The following is a 19,347-nucleotide window of genomic DNA, read 5'->3' as shown; positions in this document are numbered from 1 at the left end:
CTTGTTACATGATTCAGGCAGGTGATACAAAATGGCATGCTCTCTGTGCAAGTTTGGTATGCCAGTCATGGCAGGAACCATCAGGGTTTTTTTCTGTGTTTGTACAGCACCGAGTACAAGGAGGTCCTGATCTATGATTAGGCCCTAGACAAGAATACAAAGATACAGAGCCAGTTACACCTCCTTACTGACTTTACTGAAATGATCTCAGATTTACAACAGTGTACATTAGATCAGAATCTGAACAGCATGCACCCAGAGTAACTGGTGGGAAAGGGGAGTGAAGCTGTTTAAAAGTGTTGATACGTTGTTTTTTCCCTCCTCCTTCCTGCAAACAATTGCACTTTTATTCTTCTTTTAACTCTCCCAACTTGACCAACTGGAAGAGCTTCTTGCCTTAGAGGAGGTTCTTTCAGTTAAACATTTTACTGCCCCAGGGACTCCCACGAATGACTGGTGAAACCAGCTCCTACAAAAGCCTGTCTACCAAGGGCAAAAAAGGAGAGCAGCAAAGGAACCTGTTTGGCAGCACAGTTTTCTGTGCTGCAAGTGCTTAATTGACAGTGTGACTCTTGCTGTTACTGGCTTTTCTCTAAACAACAGAGCTCTGAAGACTTACTAGTTGTTCGGGGGATTTTTTTTATGGGCACCTATACTCTTCCCAGGTAATGATTTATTGCCATTTCTATTTCCTTTTCCAATTGCATGTTTTCTTAGACAGTATTTCTGCAAAAAATTCCTAGGATTAGCACATACAACTGTGTTAGCAGGATCAGGCTCCTGAGAAATTGATACCAAACCAATTAATACCACTTGGCTGCTAGTATTTCATTCCCTTTACATATCTTCTCAGAAGCTGATTATTTTGCAATATTTTATCAGTTACATTAGACAACAGCATCTGTGGCATTTTAATCTCAATGAGAGAGCCTCATGGTAAACATGATGAGCCAAAATCATTATTGGCCCAAATGAAGACAGCTCTACTGACTTTAATGGAGTTTTTGCCCATCAGAAGCCATTATTTCTTTCCCAGCTACATTGACTAGCCCTCCTTAAAGACTTTAATATAATAAATAAACTAAACAACCTTTCTATTTGAAAATGAATAATGTAATTGTTTAGTGAAACGGCGATGGATGATATGTGTTTAAGAGACATGAACAAAGATAACTCTCTGATTGCATGAAAGTTGGAACAGCATTAAGCAGCCAGAATGGCTTCAAAGGTTGTCTAGTCAGAGGTGTGTAAAGTCAGTGTTACATTTGCATTTCAGTATTTTAAATTATAACCCTCTGGATTTACGATGCCACATATTAAAATGCTGTATCCACTAAAACCAATAGGAGCTTTGCTATGTCAATACATTCACTATCATTCTTTTAATGTTTTAAAACTAATATGTTACAAACATTTATTCAATCTGTACTTTAGAAACACAATTGCCTTTGTTTTGACACTCACATATGAGACATCTGCTGCTGGGGAACTGGATGGCTCACGGGACTGGTACTAATAAGAGAAGAGTCTTTTGTGTCTATGTTACTGGTTCAAACCCAGACAGGGTTGGCAGGGACTGAAAGTCATTACCTTCTGACAGCTGTTATGTGGCAATATGAAATGAGCTGGTGTCCTCAGTCAGTTTCCTGGTGGGCAGGTGGCAACATCACCACAATAAGAACCCCAATTAGCAATCTCATCCAAGAAGACAATGATTGAATAGTCTTGGAGGCAGATTAATTACTCTATCACCCCTCTGAGAGGGGAAGTGTCTTTTCAGGTCAGGGTTGGGGCACTTGGCCAAGGGAGAAGCTTGTCCTGGCACTATCCATGCAATAACTGTCCTTAGGATACCCAGAGGATTTCAGCCTCTAGGGCTGTCAAGCCAGTGCTTGTCACTAACTTCCTACAATTACCTTTTTTTATTATTATATTTATTTGTATTGTAGTGTTCCTAAAGGCCCCAGTTCCATTGTTCTCAGCAAACTATAAAAAAGATGGCCTTCGCCTGCAAACAGTTTACAATCTAGTATATATTTCAGAGAGTTTGTCTGTCTGTATGTCTAACTGTCCGTCAGTCTGTTTGTCCATCTGCTCAAGCACTCCTTTTAAATGGTAAGAGTTATGACCACCAAATTCGGTACACAGCTTCCTCTTGTCATAACTTAAAGCAAGGTAAGGGTTTAGTTGTGCCTGGAAAATGGGATGTGGCTGAAAAGGGATTTCTTCTCATAAAACCATTTGGAAGAGACAAGGAATCACCAGGCAGTGAATGGGGCTGGCTAGGGGTGCACCCCCTTGATCCAGGACTGCCCCAGTCCCAAGCCTCCCATCCCCTGGTGCCCTTTGGGGAGGGCCACAGGGCTGAACCCCACTCCCACTCCCCTGATTTGTGTGTATGGGAACATTGCTGGTGGTTCCATTCTGTCAGGGAGTGAGAGGAAAGTGTACAATTTGCTGCTTCCTTCTACTGACTGAGGGGCATAAGAGGCAGATGAACATGGACCTACCCCAGCCAGGAGACATGCAACCCTGGCCTGGCGGTGCTGCCTGGAGCTGCAGCAGCTATGGAGAGCTGCTTCTCATTTGGCCTCAACCAGCTGTGGTGAGAGAGGGCTGGGGTAGTCCTAACTCCACAGAGCAGCCTGCATACAGAACCCCTCATCCCTGGCCCTGCCCCACAGCAATGATTCAAATGAAGCAAGTACATTTTCATTTTATTTTCCAAAAAAACAAAAATTATTTGAGTTCAGCAAAACCAGGTAAGTCTTCTAGTAACAAATATTTAAAAATGAAACTAATAGGCTGATTTTAAAACCAGGTTAAATGCCTCTGTAGCTCAGCAGCCCACACACTGGCTTAACAAATTCAGCACTACTGGGCTAAACCCACTGGGGTCAATGGGATTGTCGTGGTAATACTCAGCATTCTACATTCCAGCCCAGACGTGTCTTAATTTCAATGCTGGGTTCAGTGATATTTGTTATAACTAGCTAAGTGCTTTCAGATCCTGTGGATTAATAGCACTATATCGATGAAATACACTATTAGGTAGCAATAGCATTATTTCTAGATATAAGCCTGATCTTGGTGAGTGCTGAGTGTCTGACACTTTCAGACCTTTACTTACAAAGCTTTCTTAACTTTGAACTGTGAACCTGCCATACAACACAGATAGCTAATGTACAAAAAGTTTGGACAACTAATGAAACCATTTGTTTTCATTAGACTTTGCCTGTCCCCATGTTGCTTTAGTAGCACAATTCATCAAGTGAAATCCAGCTTTCACATCCGTCTTCTGCTGCCACTCTAGCACATAACAGTGGTCATTCTTTTCTGAAGGACTGCTGAAAACAATGTCTCACAGGTGGCACACAGAGTTGATGGATGATATTTAAAAGCCTGCTGCCCTGAGCTGGATGAAAGCAATTCATGACATAAAGGTTGACATCAAATCTCATACACAGCTAAAGCAGGAATATCTCCTGTCTAATGCAAGACTAATGCTGAACTGCTCAAAGGCAACTTTTAAATCATCCAGTACTAGGAACATAAAGGGAGACATGTTGGCTGGGCTATTGAAAGATCAAAGAGCAATGGAGACAGTGAACATTTATAGAACTTTTCTTTTATCCATTTGCTATGTGACTAACATCATAATTCTTATTCGTAAGGAGTTGGTAAAGCATACAGTGACTAGCTCAGGCTAACTTGTCAACAGAAAACATAGCACTTTTGTGGGATGGGAATAAGTTCTGTGCAGATCGTGAAATGAAGAGGACAATAGGTTATTTTTTTTGTGAGACTTTAAGTTCAGTCTTTTAGACTTTGTTGAACCAAACAAGAAGCAAATCTCATACTGTTAGAAAGCAGCTTCCTAATCTTTCTATCCTAAAAATTACAGGGTGCTTGTCAGGTCAAATTTGGTGACACATTTAGAACCCTAGGGCTTGAAGAGACCTCAGGAAGTCACATCGAGTCCAGCTCCCTGCCCAAAGCAGGACCAATCCCAACTACCGGTAAATCATCCCAGCCAGGGCTTTGTCAAACCGAGACTTAAAAACATCTAGGGATAGAGATTCCAGCACCTCCCTAGTTAACCCATTCCAGTGCTTCAGCACCCTCCTAGAAAAATAGTTTTTCCTAATATCCAATGTAGACCTCCTCCACTGCAGCTTCAGACCATTGCTCCTCGTTCTGCCATCTGTCACCCCTGAGAAGAGCCTCTCTCCCTCCTCTTTGGAACCTCCCTTCAGGAAGTTGAAGGCTGCTATCAAATCCTCCTTTACGCTTTTCTTCTGCAGACTAAGTAAGCCCAAATCTCTCATGGTATGTCTACACTACAGCGTTATTTCAAAATAGTTATTTCGAAATATCTTATTTCGAAATAACGTGTCTAGACACAAAATGAATTTAGAAATAGCATCCATACTGATTGCATGCTGAATCGCATTTAAGGCCAGCCGGAACCTGTTCTGGCAGGGCATCAGGTCAGGAGTTACCTTGTGTGGCTGCTGCCTGAAGCTATCTGAGGCCTGTGCTTAAAGGGACTCCCCCCTGTCCCCCGGACAGCCAGTTCTCAGGTTTCCCTGCTTGCTTGCCTAACTTGATGAGGGACAAAGCATTTTTTTCTCTGCATGCTCTGGTTGCCCTCACGTGGGACACCACAGCACTCTGCAGCATGGAGCTAGAGCCGCCCCTGGGCACTCTGGTGCTTCTCCTGGACGTGTTGATGCGAGCCTGGCAGCATGTTCTGCAAGCAGTAACAGTTCCTGGTGTGCCCCATGTCACGAGACTCACAGGTCCGATGATTAATACCCAAGGAGGGAAAGACAGAACCAGGTGGGCTGTTTTAGCAAATAAAAGATATTTATTTATAACAGTGATGAATTTATAGTATTTAATCTAAGATTTTTAATAGACCGTGTTAATAATGAATTTACAGTATTTATTATATTTATTCTATGATTTCTAGTTAAATGTGTCAGAAATATAAGGATGGGAATGGCAAGGGGAATAGTCTCTATTCTAAAGATATCCAGCTACACTAATTAAATAACAGTGATAACTACAAAATCTATGTACTACCAAAAACAACTACAACACTAAGCTTATACAACAAAGAAAATCAAATCATACATACCAACTTACGCTGCACACAGAACATTTCAAAGGTATCGGTTCGGTTGCGAAGGCCTTGGTTACACCCCAGAGTTGTGGGAGGTGGCTGGTTGGTTGATCAGGCCGGCAGCGCTTTGAAGTATATGGGAAGGCACACGCACGGTGGTACGTGTGTTGCAAAGACCTCCTCAAGTGAACTGTGCGATGGGTATTTATACCCAAGTCTGCACATCGCTTTCCCACGCTTGCATATTACTATATATGGCCTAACGGTCATCAAGCGGGGGTCTGTGTCTCAGGGATTGGGCCGAAACTGTGCAGGTTTCATGCAACCAGGTAAGCCCCGCAGTTCTCATGCCAAGGTGGTGGGTGGGAGAGTCTAAGGCTATTTTTCCCTTTTCACACCTTCCCTTTTTCTAAAGGCAATGGTATGCAGGAAGGGTGCGGCCAGTTTCTCCCAAGGAGTACTGCAGCCCACTATAGCAAGAGCGGCCTGGCCAAACTTTTTTACTGGGGGGGCAGTTTTTCTTCTAACACCCCACCGGGGGCTTGTGCCTCATTCCTCCCTCATGTCCTTCCACTTACCCTTCCCTAATCCCCCTTCCTGCTGTACAGTAAAAGACATGTGTTCATTACAACAAAGTCTCTTTATTGAACAAAACTGGGGTGATGGGGGAATGAAACTGAGGTGAGACTGAGGAAAGAAGGTGGGAGAGGGGAGGAAGGAGAGTAGGAGAGAGGAGGGGGAAACCTGGGAGAAGGGAGCTGTCAAGGGGAGGAAGGGGGAGAAGAAACTCAGGGCTCAGGGTTGGGGGTCTCACCAGCCCAACTGTCTCCCAGCACTGCAGGTGCGGGGGCCTCGGCATCCCCCGGCGGGTGGGGGAGGGTGTGGAGGAAGAAGAAGGAGTGGGAGGAGGAACGGTAGCTGGGGAGGCAGCAGGGGCTGCAGCGACAGGAGACAGCAAGCTCTGCACCAGGCTCTGCAGGGGCTCGCAGATGGCACGGCCCTGGGTAAGCTGCTCCCACTGGAGCTGCAGGTCTTCCTGCACCCAGTGGTCGAGGGTGCGGTGCGGGGCTCGCAGTGCCCCCAGGTGCTCCTGCTGGTACCCCTCCACTTCACAAGTGGGCCTGTGGAGTCCTCTGGTGTGGGAGGATATCCTGGGTGGTGTGGTGCATCCTGCACTCGCAGCTGGTGCGGCTGTGGAGAAACAAGAGAAGTGGTCAGTTATCCTTAGGGACACAGTAGGTGAAGCCCAGCCCCGCTCTGCAAGGCGAGGACGACAGTTCTCCGCACCATCAGAGCCGATCCGCTTGCACAGAGGCCATGTTTAGGATGACCTGCCATCCCCGGGAGTGGGAGCTGCCCCGGGACTGCACCCATGCCCCTGTGCAGTATATATATAGTGTGTGTGTGTGGGGGGGGGGAACGTCCCCTGCTTCTGTGTAGAGGGGGCTTGTGGAGGGAGGCCATCCTGCCTTGTCCCATCCTGGGGTCAGGAGCATGTCATGTCTCTTCACACATGAGTAGCTAACAGGCCAAGGCCCCTGTGTGGCAGGCAGCTGGAGCCATGTGCCCAGGTGTGGCACAGCACGTGCTCACACATGCACAGGTTGCTGCATGATCTGTGGTCAGCAAGGCCCATGCGCGCAGTGCCATAAGGGGACAGTGATGGCACTCACCTGTAGTTGCCTCCCCGGATGACACCGGCAACAGGTCCGCTGGCACGGCTCAGGGGTCCTAGCTGTGTGGCATGCTCCCTCGGGGCTCCTGCGGCTCCTGGCCCTCCTCCTCCTCCATACACTGGTCAGGGCCCTCTGCCCCAGGTCGATGACCATCTGGGGGCACAGACTGTCCCGCCCTCCAGGATGCGGGCCAGGGCATCAAAATAGGGGCATCTCTTAGTCTGCCCCTGTTTGGGAGCTGCCCCCTGTAGCCCTGGCATAGGCCTGCTTAATTTTCATCAGAACCTGCTCCTGGGTTCGGATGTGGCCTTTGGTGGCCAGGCTGGCAGCCATCCTGCCATAGACGACCACGTTCCTCCGTCTAGTGCGGAGATCTTGGCCATTGGAGGCATCCCCCCAAACCTCAATCAGGTCCATGATATCCTCACTAGACCAAGAAGGTACCCACCTTCTCCGGCCCCTGGCAGACTCCTAGGAGGTGGAGGACTGGGCCTGGGGAGCGGTGGAGGGCTGGCTGGCACTGGCTGCCTGGCTCATGCTGGGGCCACTGTGTCAGTGGATACTGGCTCTGGGCTGGCAGGCCTGGAGCTGGCACAGACACTGTGGCCAGACTCTATCCCTTTAAGGGCTCCAGGGAGCGGGGGAGGAGAGGAGTTTTCCTAGTTGGGGCCAGAGTGGCCAACAGGGCATCCTGGGAGGGGCTGGAGGCCCCTTATTTTGAAATTGCCCCTATTCTGTGTCTACACAGTGCTTATTTCGAAATAACAATTTTGAAATAGGCGCTATTCCTCATGGAATGAGGTTTACCAAATTTGAAATAAGCCCTCCACTATTTCAAATTAATTTTGAAATAGTGGTTGGCTTCTGTAGATGCTAGTACAGTTATTTCAAAATAATGGCTGTTATTTCAAAATAACTTTGCTGTGTAGACATACCCTCAGCCTCTCCTCATAGGTCATGTGCTCCAGCCGCCTAATCATTTTGGTTGCCCTCCACTGGACCCTCTCCAGTGCTTCCACATCCCTTCTGTAGTGGGGGGCCCACAACTGGATGCAATATTCCAGATGTGGCCTCACCAGCGCCGAATAAAGGGAAATAATCACTTCTCTAGATCTACTGGCAGTGCTCTTCCTAATGCAACCTAATATTCCATTTGCCTTCTTGACTACAAGGACACACTGTTGACTCATATTCAGCTTCTCATCCACTGTAATCCCCAGGTCCTTTTTGGCTGAACTGCTACTTAGCCAGTTGGTCCCCAGCCTGTAACAATGCTTGGGAGTCTTCCATCCCAAGTGCAGGACTCAGCACTTGTCCTTGTTGAACCTCATCAGATTTCATTTGGCCCAATCCTCTTAACTTATCTAGGTCACTCTGGACCCTCTCCCTGCCCTCCAATGTACCTACCTCTCCCCCTAGCTTAGTGCCATTGCAAATTTGCTGAGGGTACAATCCGTCCCCTCATATGGCTCATAAATAAAGATTTGAACAAAACCAGCCTTAGAACTGATCCTTGAGGCACTCCACTTGAAACCAACAGATTTTTTTTGGTCCAATCCTCAGATTTGTATAGATCAGTCTGGACCCAATCCCTGTCCTCCAACATATCTACTTCTCCCCCTAGCTTAGTGTCATCCGCAAACGTGCTGAGGGTGCTTCATCCAGTTCATTAATAAAGATGCTGAACAAAACCAGCCCTAGAACCAATCCTTGGGGCACTGCACTTGAAACCAACCTCCAACGTGACATCGAGACGTTGATAACTACCCTTTGGGCCCGACAATCTAGTCAGCTTTCTATCCACCTTACAGTCCGTTTATACATAGAAATGTAGGACTCGAAGGGACCACAGTCTAGGTCCGTGGTCCCCAACGCATGCACAGTGCCGGAGCCGGCTCCAGGAGCATGGTGAGCGCCGGCCCCGGGGGGGCGCCGGCCCCGGGCGTTTGGGGGAGAGGGGGGGCGCCGGCCCCGGGCGCGTGGCGCTTGGGGGGGAGGGGGTGCCAACCCCGGCCCCCGGCGCTTGGAGGAGGGGGGGCGCTGGCCCCGGGCGCAAGGAGCTTGGGGGGGAGGGGCGCCGGCCCCGGGCGTGCGGCGCTTGGAGGGGGGGGCGCCGGCCCCGGGCGTGCAGCCCTTAGAGGTGGCCCCGGGCAGTTGAAGGAGGGGCGGGGGGCGCCGGCCCCGGGCGTGGCTATGGGGGGGGCGCGCGGCTATGGGGGGCCCCGCCTCCGTCCCCGCCCCCTGGCGCCCGGCGGGCGAACGGCCATGCCCCCTGGCGCCCGGCAACCTCCACAGGTTAGGGACCACTGGTCTAGGTCCTTTGGTCCAATCTCCTGCAATGAGGCAGGACTGTGTGGTATTTGTCTAACCTGATCTTTAAAGCCTCCAGTGATGGGGATTCCACAGCCTTTCTAGGCACTTTGTGCCACTGCTTAACCACCCTGACAGGAAGTTTTTTCCTAATGTCCAGACTAAACTACCTTTGCTGCAATTTAAGCCCATTGCTTCTTGTCCTGTCCTCAATGGATAAGAAGATTAATTTATCACTCTCCTCTTTATGACAACATTTTACTTACTTGAAGGCTGACAGCATGTCCCTATCAATTTTCTGTTCTCCAGGCTAAACAAAATTGTTTTTTTCTAATCTTTCTTCATAGGCCATGTTTTCTAAACCTTTAAACATTTTTGTTGATCTCCTCTGGACTTTCTCCAGTTTGTCTACATCTATTCTGAAGTGAGGTGTTCAAAACAGGACACAGCACTCATAAGAACAGCTATACTCGGCCAGACCAAAGGTCTATCTAGCCCAGTATCCTGTCTTACAACAGTGATCAATATCACGTGTTTCAGAGGTGTAAGCAGGGTCTGAATCAATGCTTCCATTTCAGCCAGCTGGAATGGGAAAGGAATCCTGGGTGTGATTATGGCCACTCTATTGTTTAGACCTGCTAGGTATTCAGCTGTTGTTATGTAAATACAGTTCACACTGGAATGGCAAAGAAATCCTGCATGTGGTTATATAAATACAGTTCACGCAGTTGCTTAGGCCTGCTAGATATTTAATTGTTAGAATGATATTTTGCCTATTGTAACCAATTGGGCTGTTGTGGGGTCACAAACCATGTTAACCCTAAATGTAGGAATTGTAAAATATGACTACAATGCTTGTAGTTATTGGAAATGCAGAAAAGTCAGACTGTTCAATTCAGTCAAAAAAGAGACACTGTCATTGTAAAGAATCTCAGATGGACAAGGCTTTCTCTTCCAAGCTCTGTGAAGTAAACTGAGGGAAAGGGCAGAGTTCTGACCAGTAGGCTACATACCCTCCATGTGTGAGCTGTAAGACTGGTTCAACCTGTTTCTCTCCGCTCTCTCTTCTAATGATAGATCTAATACAGACTCCATAAAGAGTCTCTTTATCATTTTAAAATGTTATTCCAATGGATGCTGGAATCTTTTGGCTGGACTGTGTTGTGGGCCAAGAGCTGAAATCACTAGGTTCAGCCTAGAGTCATACCCATCACAAGGCTGGCCGGCAGGAGCAGTGGCTGGTGGGAGTGGCCAGCAGGTGGCTGGTGGGGCGACCAGTGGGAGCAGTCAGCAGACGGCCAGCGGGAGCAGCAGCTGGTGGGATGGCTGACAGCAACCTCATGTAGGTGACATTGTCACATGCTCAACAAGTGGAGACATCAGGATGATGTACCTATGGATTCTGAGTCTGCACTGACTGGACAGAGCCGTGAGTGGGGTGTTTGAAGTGGGGGGAAACCACACTATTTGAGCTGGGGGTTGGACTAAAGATCTTTAAGCAAAAGATTCTGCCCTGCAGACTCTGGGGATGGTACCTTGCTTATGGGTATTCTTTGTTTATGTTATGGGTTTTTGTTTGTTTATGTGTATTCCTGTAGGTTGATACTAGATTACTGTTATTAAACAGGCTGCTTCCATTTCTGACTCAGTGTTTGCGAGAGGGGAAGAAGTGCCTCTAAAGGCTCCTAGTGGGTAGGCTGGAATTTTCACAGTTATTGGGTGGGAGCTCAAGCCAGTTTGGTTACCTTATTGAAAGAACCTCCCTAGATATTGAACCCACCCTTCTGGCTGCTGACTGCTATGGCAGAAGGGTGACAGAGGGAATGAAAAAAATACGCAATTATCAACTGATCTATCGCCTGTCACCAGAGGTGAAAGTGGCTGGTATTGGCTGGTACAGTGCACTGGCAAGAAGTGGCTGCTGGTACAATTCTGTAAACATTCAACATTAAGGTGCTATCATGTCAGTACACAGTCAGATACGAGGCGGGGCTTCCCCCACACCAGCAATCATCACTGCTAGGGGAGTCTGGTTCCCAATTCTGTCCCTTCTACCTGAGAGCCTGGCCTTTCTGGGGGTCCAGAGCTGCCCCATACCCTTGCCCAGTACCCTTGTCATTCCAGACTACCTACCTGTAAGTCCTGGTGTTGACTTTCACTCCTGCCAGTCGCCTATCACAGCTCTGGTAAACAGAGGCTAGGAACACCATCACTGACTATGCTGGCTAATAGCCATTGATGGATCTGTCCTCCATGAATTTTTCTAGTGCTGTTTTGAACCCTGTCTTGACTTTCACAACATTCTCTGACAAAGAGTTCTATAGTGTGACTGCGTTGTGTGAAAAAAATACTTCCTTTTGTTTGTTTTAACCTGCTGCCTATTAATTTCATTTGATTGTCCCTAGTTCTTGTGTTATGAGGAGTAAATAGTACTTCCTTATTTACTATCTCCACATTTGTCATGGCTTTACAGACCCCTATCATATCCCCCTTTAGTGATCTCTTTTCCAAGTTGAAAAGTCCCAGGCTTATTAATCTCTTCTCATATGCAAGTTGTTCCATACCCTCTGATAATTTTTCTTGGCATTTTCCATTCTGCCCAGTGGCATCCCAATCAGACTAATCAGTGTTCTGTTTAACACTTACCAGAGGTATGGCTCTGCACCCTCTGACATTCAGCATGAGCAAACACAATCTAGAGGTTGCACTGTTATAGGCATTTCATTTAAAATGAACCCTTTGCCATTGCACTCCCATTACAAAGATTTTCTAGAATTAAGGTCCTTAAGGAGCATTTATTTAATGTCACAGAGCGGTCATAGCATTTAAATCCAAAAGGAACCTGTAGATCATAGCCAGACCTTCTGTATATCATTAAATTCCACCCAGATATCCTATGTTGAGCCCAGTAACTTCCATGAAATTAAAGCATTTTAGCTCTGAGATGACTAAGTTGTTGTGAGCCACCTGCAGAAAAAAGGAGAGGCCAAGGTGCCACCAAAGTCCGAGGCCTTTGTAATGTCAGGGGTTTGCTCAAGTGAGACGTTTCTTTAACTGTTTCTCTCTTCGACCTTTTCCCACACACAACTGTCACTAATATTCATTTGAGCTGCAGTAGCATTGAGGATCTTTACCAAGTCCCCACTAAGCGAGGTCATGTAGGCACATATAAAGAAAAGATGGTCCGTGTCCCAAAGAGCTTGCGATCCTAATGGTCATGACCTTTCATCTTCCTGGAGTCCAAATGTGGGCAAAGACTCAACATCTGAGACAAAAAATCCTACAGTTTAGCTTAATGCACTTTGGACTAGATCAGGGTTTTCAAACTGGCCTCATTCTGTGGATTACAGGCAGTCCCCGGGTTACGTACAAGATAGGGACTGTAGGTTTGTTCTTAAGTTGAATCTGTATGTAAGTTGGAACTGGTGTCCAGATTCAGCCGCTGCTGAAACTGATCAGTTTCAACAGCAGCTGAATCTGGATGCCAGTTCTGACTTACATACAGATTCAACTTAAGAACCCCAGGCATCCCCAAGTCAGCTGCTGCTGAAACTGATCAGCGGCTGATTCCAGGAAGCCCGGGGCAGGGGCTTCCTGTAGTCAGCCACTGGTCAGTTTCAGCAGCGGCTGACTTGGGGACGCCTGGGGCAGAGCAGCTGGGGTGCTGCTGGGTTGGTCCAATAGCGCCGCCGCTCCTCGGCGCTACTGGACCAACCCAGCAGCACCCCATCTGCTCTGCCCCAGGCGTCCTGATTCAGCCGCTGCTGAAACTGACCAGCAGTGGCTGAATCAGGACGCCTGGGGCAGAGCAGCTGGGGTGCTGCCCGGTTGGTCCAGTAGCGCCCAGAGCGGCGCTACGGGACCAACTGGCAGTGCCCCAGCTGCTGTACCACAGGTGTCTGGAGCAAAGCCACGGAGCACGGGGGCAGCGGGACAGCCCAGACGCGCCGTGGCTGTCCTGCTGCCCTCGGGCTCCGAGGCTTTGCTCCCCGTCCCCCTGGTCTGCAGACCAGGGGGACGGGGAGCAAAGCGGCGGAACACGCGGCTTTGCTCTGCTTTGCCCCCCCCCCCCGTCCCCCTGGTCTGCAGACCAGGGGGACGGGGGGAGGGGGGGGCAAAGCAGAGCCAAGCTGCGGAGCGCGCGGTCAGCTGACAGCCCAGACGCGTCTGGGCTGTCAGCTGGCTGCTGCTCCGCGGCTTGGCTCTGCTTTGCTCTGCTTTGCCCCTCCCCCCCCCCCGTCCCGCTGGTCTGCAGACCAGGGGAACGGGGGGGGGGGGCAAAGCAGAGCCAAGCCACGGAGCAGCGGCCAGCAGACAGCCCAGACGCGTCTGGGCTGTCCGCTGCCCGCGTGTTCCGCCGCTTTGCTCCCCGTCCCCCTGGTCTGCAGACCAGGGGGACGGGGAGCAAAGCCACGGAGCCCGAGGGCAGCAGGACAGCCACGGCGTGTCTGGCAGAAACCAACCAATAGGAGCTGCTTGTGGAACCTCTCCTGGGCTCAGTTATTCATGATGCACATCACGTGGGCCAGCAAGTAGGCAGGCTGGCTGGGAAACATTTTAACCTCTGCAGGCAGGCAGGCAGGCTAGTTTGGCAGCTGGCAAATAAGTCTCTTGGCCACAGCCTGATTCGGGCACCCCAGCCCTTTCCTAACCCAACTCTCTGCCCCCCCATTCAACATACCCAAGCCCTCTGTCCCCTTCTTACACCCATACCCCTTCTCAGATCCAGCTCCCCAATCTCCTGCCCCAGATCACAATCCCTTCTTACCCTAGGTCACATCCCAAACCCCTGCACTCTAGTCCCCTGCCCTAGATCACAACCGCCTGCTTCATCCCAACTCCCTCCCAGACTCCAGTCTCCCTACTGCACACCAATCCCTTACCCCCGAGCACCCTTCTGCACCCAATCTCCATTCCAGAGCCCAGAATTCCTTCATTAATATCCTGAAAGAGGGAGACCCTCGACCACTTTCCAAAATCTTGGAGTGGCCCCCCATTAAAAATTATTGCCCACTGCTCATATAAAATAATCTTAGTGCAGCACTAACAAGCAAATAGTAATTGTAAGGTAGGAGTTGTTTTGTTTTGCAGTTAGAACCTTTAGATTTGATATCAACCATTTTAAAGTCTGGAAGAATTTTGCACTCACTAAGCTGATTTTACAAGCAAAGAGAAACGCATGTCAGAAAAGGTTAATGTAGCTGTCACTGCATGAGAACCCTATGGGTAGGAAGAGTCTAATCTGGATGTTTTTAAAGGGCAACAGGCATCTCTGTAAAAAAAGATTTTTTTCCATTTCTAGAAACCTTTCACATGATCCAGGTGATTTGCATGCTGTGTCACTGACTGTTATTTGTAGTTACATTTACTATATTTTCATTATTGTAGATGCTTTGTTTCCTGTTGATTGCACTTTTAACATTTATAAATTGATGGTGTCCAAACTAAATAATCCATATTTTATTTTAGTGTAAGAGAAATGGATCTATCATTACAATTTACCTAGCCCCTGTTACCAGAGCATCTGAACCCCTCAGTATCTTTAATGTATTTATCCTCACAATACCCTGTGTGGTAGGGGAGTTCTATTACTCTCATTTTACAAATAGGTCACTGAGACCCAAGGAGGCTAAATGATTTGCCCAGGACCACAAGAGCAGTCTTGGGCACAACAGGAACTTCAATCATAGAATCATAGGGCTGGAAGAGACCTCAGGAGGTCATTGAGTCCAACCACCTGCCCAAAGCAGGGCCAACCCCAGCTAGATCATCACAGCCAGGGCTTTGTCAAGTCACGACTTTAAAACCTCTAGGGATGGAGATTCCACCGCCTCTCAAGATAACCTATTCCAGTGCCTCAGTACCATCCTAGTAAAATAGTTTTTCTTAATATCCAACATATTCCTCCTTCACAGCAGCTTGAGACCATTGCTCCTCGTTCTGCCATCTGTCAGCACTGAGAACAGCCTCTCTCCATCCTCTTTAGAATCTCCCTTCAGGAAGTTGAAGGCTGCTGTAAAATCTCCCCTCACTCTTCTCTTCTGCAGACTAAACAAGCTCAAATCCCTCGGTCTCTCCTCATAGGTCATGTGCTCCAGCCCCCTAATCATTTTGGTTGCCCTCAGTTTGGACCCTCTCCAATGCGTCCACGTCCTTTCTATGGGGGGGAGGGGAAGGACTCAATTGGATGCAATACTACACCATCCTCCTACCAATAGGGATTAGTTTGCCCCCTCCCCCATGCAACTATCCTGCAATTGCATTAATCCAATGTGTGTGACATTAATGCGGGGGTGGAGAGGCTGGGGGAGGGGAGGAATGTTCCCTGTAAGAGTTTCCTCCCATGAGCAGAATGAATTTTGTGTTGTGTACCAGTACCGAATTCATGTGGCTTGTTTGGATGTGCCATTGTGGCACCCAAGTTATTAATAAATATCTACCTTTCCCCTCTGCTGCCATATCTCCTCCCCTTGCTCCATCAACTCCCCTGGTGCCTGCTGCCCCCCAACCCCTCACCCTCCTCTGCTGTCCTGACTCATGCCCTTCTCACTGCCCTCGGCCTTCCTGAGACCTGCCCCTCCTCCCTTCCTTTGCTACAATCCATACAGCTCCATGCCTCACACAACAACAGCTGAAGCACTGGAGGACACTAGTTAACAGTGCTTATGCCACAAGGTCATCTACAGATGCTCTTCACAGTGTTAAATGCACAGCACTGAAAATATTGGTGGCTGGTCTACACGAGAGTTCCCACCATCAGTACCACCAGTGGAACTATATGATGGGAAGCAATGGTGGGAAATGTTAAGAAAAATAAAAGTCTAGTGTAGACGAGAGAGCCAACAGCCTCCATGGGTCCCTGGGCAAGATGGGGAGGAGACAGTTCAAGGCTACTGGGAGGGGTGGGCCTCAAATGGAAGTGGGGATGTCATGGGCAGCCAGCTTTCAGTGCCGCACAGAGGGCAGTGCACTGCCCCCCCTCCCCGAGCTGTACAGAGGTACCTTTGAATCACCAGGCTCCAGTGCAACTTCCCCCCTTTTCCCTCCCCATCAGCAGATCTGAGTGTAGATGCAGGCTTATAGGCTAGATTAAGTTCTGAGCTATCTGAGGTGCAGACCTTTCCCCCCAGAGGTAGATCTGTCTTCAGGGGAGTGGGTGGTGGTGACAGAACTAATCCTGTATCACCCCTCTGCTAGGATCTGTTTTGGCTAGCAGAAGTCTCATTGTTAGTGGTAGGGATATAGCTAGAGCAGCAGGAGATACCCAATAACACAATATGTGAAACAGGTTACGAAGGAGAAGAGGAAAGCCAATCCAAAATTCTAACAGATTTCTAGGTAATGTCCATGCTTTATTTCCCACTGGTTGCCAAGAGCTGGAGTAGTCCAACACAAAGTATTATTGCAGACTGTGTTTTGTTCCTGGTCAGATTCTCTAGCTAAGGAATTCAATTAAGATTTCCACAGAGTTTCCAGGTCACAAAGCATTTCATTCCATATATTTTGGAAAAAAGATATGTAGTGATAGAAATACTTAGCAGACCTGTTGTGATGGTTTCCGGGTCAACCTGAAACTGGAATGGAGGGCATTAAATCATTTGATACAGTACATAAAATGGGCTTCAAATGGCAACAGCTCTTATTCACAGCTGAAATGGATCAGATTTGAATAAAAGAGGAATGTCAAGTTACTGTGGAATTCTGTGAATGGAATCCTACAAGAACCTTGGATACACAGACGGGTGGGATTCACATTGCAAAACAGAGATAGAATGCTCATTTGGGCTGAGCTCCAGCCCCTTAACATTGTCACACGGAGGCTAGAAAAATAGCAGATTTATCTTGTTGGGGATTCCTTTGGTATGGCAGAGATGCCAGCTGACATGATGCCAAAGCGGGTGGTTTCCATGCAGCTCCCAGGCTAGGAATTTGTTTAGAAAGAGAGGGATTGCAGTGTGATAGCTGTACTTTGGTAGTCCCCAGCTAACATGTCAAAGGACTGTTGGCCCTTTAGAAGGAGATGAGACTCAACCCACCTGTGACACAGCTAGCTCTCCTTCCCAGGTGGGGAAAATTAGAGGCATGTGACTGAGGGGTCCTTTGACTCACTCCAGCCTCTAGGGTAGATAGGAAGAAGAAAGTGGGGTTGGAATAGGTGATGGTAACAGCACCATTATCACTGCCTATCAAGAACAAGTATGTATCCATAGGAGATCCTGTTAGGGGAAGTCTGTCTGGTGTGATTTGATCTCCAAACTGTGGTGGGACATGGGAAGACTACAGTCCAGCAAAGATGCTCTGGAGAAAGATGCTCTGAATAAGATTATTTTTTTTTAGTCTCATTTGTTTGGAAATACTTTGTGGCCTGTCTGTATGACATGAGATGAGATTAACTGGGGGGTGGGGGTTGAAACTGTGTAAGGACTTAAATTAGACCCCAGAATGGGAATCTGGGTGTGTTTTTTTTAATGCCTTAAACTGTGTGAAGTTCTTAAGGAGCCCTGAGGAGAATGAAACTGAGGCCGACTTCTCTAGGACCATCCCAGGTTATGAGGTGGGTTACTCTGGAGTGTTACATGGATAGCAGACACACTTTAGAGCAACCCCAGAGCCAAGATAGAAGCACCATCAGGACTGGAAAACCTGCAAACAGCACCTTTGCAGCTCCCTGCCTCCAGCTGCACTCATCAGTATTGGGGTCAATTGATAATGAGCTTGTAGGAAGGCAAGATGGTCCTTATCAACATTTTTAGGTGCCTAGATACTCTTGAAAATCTGGTCCTTACTCATTATCTTCCATAGGAGCTGAGTTAGGTCCTTAAACTAGTATGGATTGTCAAATTCTCCATGTTCCTTGTGCGGATTCTTAGATCAACTGTTTTGCACCACTATAAGCAGGCATTGCAAATCTAGGCAGAACATCATGTGGCTGTGCTTGTAGCATGCATGTTTGTTTTTGACAAGGCTGTAAGCTTGTTCAAAGTCAGTCAGTACAGGCAGTCCCCGACTTACGCGGATCCGACTTACATCGGATCCGCACTTACGAACGGGGCTTTCTCGCCCCGGAAGTCGGGGCGAGAAAGCCCCGTTCGTAAGCTGCTCCGGTGCCCCTGGTCTGCTGGAGACCGTCTCCAGCAGACCAGGGGCACCGGGCGGGTTCCCGCGCTTCTGAGGCTTTGCCAGAGCAAAGCCTCAGAGGCGCGGGGAACCGCCGCTGCTGCCGCTTCAATCTGGGTGCCTGTGGTCTGCTGGGGACCGTCCCCAGCAGACCACAGGCTCCCGGACTAAAGCCGCAGCCGCGGCGGGGTCCCTTGCCTCTGAGGCTTTGCCAGAGCAAAGCCTCAGAGGCGCGGCACCCCGCTGCCGCTGCGGCTCTGCTCCCCATGTCCCTGGTCTGCTGGGGGGGGGGCGCAGCTAGTGTGCTCCCCCCCCCCCAGCAGACCAGGCTTTTGTTTTGGACTCTGGGGCAGAGCAGCTGGGGCGCTGACGATTGGTCCTGCAGCACCCGCTCTGGGCACTACTGGACCAACCCGGCAGCACCCCAGCTGCTCTGCCCCAGGTCCTGATTCAGCCGCTGCTGGTCAGTTTCAGCAGCGGCTGAATCAGGACGCCTGGGGCAGAGCAGACGGGGTGCTGCTGGGTTGGTCCAGTAGCACCGAGGAGCAGCGCTACTGGAGCAACCCAGCAGCACCCCAGCTGCTCTGCCCCAGGCGTCCCCAAGTCAGCTTCTGCTGAAACTGACCAGCGCTGACTACAGGAAGCCCCAGGCAGAGTTGCTCTGCCCCGGGGTTCCTGGAATCAGCTGCTGATCAGTTTCAGCAGCAGCTGACTTGGGGACGCCTGGGGTTCTTAAGTTGATTCTGTATGTAAGTCAGAACTGGCAGTCAGTTTCAGCAGTGTCTGAATCTGGACGCCAGTTCCGACTTACATACAGATTCAACTTAAGAACAAACCTACAGTCCCTATCTTGTACGTAACCCGGGGACTGCCTGTATTATATTTTCAAACCAACTTAGCACTAGCTGTTACTATGAATGACACTTGATAATCTTCCACAAGGGAAGGGACATTTTCACCAGGATTTACTGCATCCTTTAGTTTTTCTAGGGCCAAAAGCTCTCCTTGGCTGAGTGAAGTAGAACAAACATGCTATCTGTACTAAATTTGGTCCAGGAAGTGTAGAAGCAGAGAAGGGCCTATAAAGGAATACACTCTCCTTTTCCCCATTTGGAT

This window comes from Pelodiscus sinensis, chromosome 4 (genome assembly GCF_049634645.1).
Source record: "Pelodiscus sinensis isolate JC-2024 chromosome 4, ASM4963464v1, whole genome shotgun sequence".
NCBI lineage: Eukaryota > Metazoa > Chordata > Testudines > Trionychidae > Pelodiscus > Pelodiscus sinensis.
The sequence above is the reverse complement of the archived record's forward strand: the minus strand, read 5'-3'. Positions refer to the sequence as shown.